This window comes from Lissotriton helveticus, chromosome 1_2 (genome assembly GCF_964261635.1).
Source record: "Lissotriton helveticus chromosome 1_2, aLisHel1.1, whole genome shotgun sequence".
Lineage (NCBI taxonomy): Eukaryota > Metazoa > Chordata > Amphibia > Caudata > Salamandridae > Lissotriton > Lissotriton helveticus.
In genome coordinates, this window is record NC_136058.1 from 344,898,015 (window position 1) to 344,901,580 (window position 3,566).

A 3,566-nucleotide genomic window follows, 5' to 3' on the forward strand; every position below is an offset into this window, starting at 1 on the left:
ATGGAACGCATTGAGCGTATGAAGCAGTTTGTGCATTTTTGTCCGGCTTTTATCTTTACCAGGAAGTGAGTGTCTGCGCCGTGTTTCGAGCCCGTGTTGAAGTCTGTTTGTGACTCACAGCGTCGCATTTCCGGAACTTTTCCGCTATAATGAAGTGAAGTCATATTATTTTCTTCAGCGGTGGAGTCGCATACGGTACTAGAGACAAAAACAATCACTGGTACAAGCAAGAGGATTATAAATGTAAAAGTTTATTTTCGTTCCAGTTGACACTAATATCCGGTGTTTGCAGAGTATTTAGGGAAAATCAAAATAAGACTACAATGTTCTAGTGTCAGCCAAGGAGTATTTATATTCTACTGTTATTTATCTTAGAATTGCGGCAGTCATCAATTAATAAAATTTGAGTGATTTTTCACATAAGTTATTAATTTAAACATGTATACTAGAATTGCAGAGCACATTTACCACAATTTTAATTCAATTGTGGATAAAGTTCACAAGGGTTTTTGATTTAAACATTTATCATATTTTTTCTGAGGATTAGCTAATTTATCTCTATTATTGATAACATGCAGAATGTACAAGCGCCTCCTCCCTTTTTACAGCTCCCAGGGGATCCACCTGTGGTTTGGAAAGTATGGTTTCGAGCATTTGAAAAATATTTGGGTGCAATTGGAGGTAGTAGATTTAGTGCACAAAGAAAAAAGTTTCTTTTGGAACATAATTTAGGATTTGAGGAACAAGCTGTTCTTGAACACCTCCCTCCCATTGTAGCGGGGGAGGGAGAAGATGAATTAGATGAGTTCCAAAAAGTTGTTTTGAGTCTACAAAAACAATTTGATGTTGAAAAAAGTTTGGTGGTAGCGAGGCATAAAATCTTTACAAGAGAACAGGAAAAAGATGAGGGCATAATTGCTTATATGGCCGCATTACGCATACTTGCATATGAGTGTGAATTTGAACAGTTCACTTCACAACTAATTCGTGATCAGATTGTGGTTCATACTAATAGTGGAAAAGTGCAGGAGAAATTGCTCACTCTTAAAAATCCATCATTGGATGAAACAATATCTATAGTTAAAAGCATTGAGCTTTCTCAAAAATCGAAGAGAGAATTGAAACCAGGGAAAAATTTGGTGAATATTGTGAGAGAAAATGAGGAGAAAAATGTGAAATCTCAAACTCAAATTAAGTCACAAACTGAAGTTAAGGGTCCTAAAGTTGTACCCTATAAGTCTGACAAAAGGAATTTGGGGTCTAAAAATGTGTGCAAAAAGTGTGGGTTCACAGCTCATTTTGCAAATGTTTGTCCAGCGAAAAACGCCACCTGTCACAAGTGTGGTAAACAAGGGTATTTTGCACGGGTGTGTAATTACGAGAGTAACATAGGTGTGGTTTGTGATGAACAAAGTGAGAGTGAGCCAGAAATTGTAAGTTCATTATCAGATTTAGTGGTGATAGTGAAAGATGAAACAGAAGGCTGTGTTGATCCTATAGTGGAAATTTTGGTAGACAATAAACCACTTGATTTGTTAGCTGATTCAGGGGAAGGCATTACAATAATAACAGACGAGTTGTTTGAGAAAAATTGGGAAAATAAACCACTCAGTCCACCAGATAGAAGTCCAGTATCTTATGAGGGTAGAAGAATTGAGTTATCTGGTGTGTTTGAAACCTCTTTGGTTTTTAAAAATAAACATATTCTAGGTAAAGTGTATGTAGCGAGGAAAGGCCTCAATATATTAGGGTGGTATCACCAAGGGTTGTTTGGAATGACATTAAGACCAGGTACTAAAGAGCAGGCTTCCATAGTGGAGGATTTAATGATTGAGGATTCATCTGCATCATGGTTTACGAAATTTCCTAAGGTTTTTGGAAATCAACTAGGATGTGTTCAGGTTTTAAACATTTAATTAAGGTAAAGGAGAGTGCTGTCCCTGTTAAGCATAAATTGCGTAATGTTCCATTTAGTGTGAGGGAAGATTTAGCGTCGGATCTTAAGAAAAGGTGTGTATCAGGAGTAATTGAACCAATTGAATCTTCTCTTTGGTTGTCTCCCTTGGTGGTAAGACACAAACAGAATGGCAGTCTTAGGGTTTGCATTGACCTTCGCAGCGTTAATGATGACATTTGGATTGATTCACATCCTCTTCCAAGGATTGATGACATATTATCAAAGTTTTCTGGGGCAAAGGTTTTCTCTAAAATCGACTTAGCCTCAGCATATGACCAAACTCAATTAGATCCGTCATGCAAACATGTTACTGCTTTTGTTTCACCGATTGGCACATTTCAATTTAGAAGGATGCCGTTTGGCTTAGCTTCGGCGGCGGCCGTTTTTCAACGGGTAATGGAAAAGGTTTTGGAGGGTGTTGATAATACAGTGGTTTACCAAGATGACATCTTAGTAGCAGGTGTGAATGAAGAAATATATAATTGTAATTTGTCAGCTGTCTTGACGAGATTAGAGCAGAATGGTATTGTGGCGAATAAACAAAAATGTACTTTTGGGGTACAGTCTATTGAATATCTGAAGGGATCAGATTTCAGGTGAAGGTATTATACCTAGGGAAGGCTTGGTTCAAGCAATTGTTGATGCTCCTAGTCCTACTACTAAAGATATGGTTTCATCATTTTTAAGGATGTGTAAATTCTATTCAAAATGTATTCAGAATATTTAAATGAAGACTGTAAATATGAGACAATAACTCAAGAAAAGAGCAATTTTCAGATGGAATGACATTTGTGAAAAAGAGTTTATTGGTTTAAAGATTTGGGATCATGTAAAATGCTTACACCTTTTGATCCTGATCTAAAATGTACGGTTTCAGTTGATGCGAGTATGTATGGATTGGGAGGAATGATTACTCAGTTTAAAATGGGGAAGGAACAAACGGTGGGTTTTGCATCAAGGGCCTTACATCCAAGTGAAAAAAACTACTCTGTTATAGAGCGTGAATTGTTTGCATGTTGTTGGGCAATTGAAAGATTTAAGTGTTTTTTGTGGGGGAGAAGTTTTGACCTATTGACTGATCATAAGCCTCTGATTCTCATTCTTCAAGGGAAAGTGATAAAGGAACACACACCACGTATTGCAAGGCTCCGTGCTACATTAATACAATATAGTTTTAAGGTGGCGCATATATCAAGTGGAAAGAACACACAGGCAGATTTTTTATCTAGATTTCCCATTCCTATTTCTGCTCATGAGTTGAACAAAGACATCGATGAGGTCTTATTGCAGCTATTGATGCTTGTTCAGTGGGATGTTTTACAGAACATGAATGGTTCTCTGCCATGGAAATATACTCTACTCTTAAACAAGTTAAAAACTATATAGTTGAGGGTTGGCCCAAAGAGAAACATTTAGGAAAAGACTTACAGCCATTTTCAAAGATTGCTGATGAACTTACTGTGGAGGAAGGTGGTATGGTTATGAGAGGTGATAAGTTTGTTCCACCAGAGAGGTTGAGAAATTGCAAAAACAAATTTGGTCATGAGGGGCATTTGGGCCAGACTAACACTAAGAAGAGGATTAGGAATTTCTATTGGTGGCCATCTAT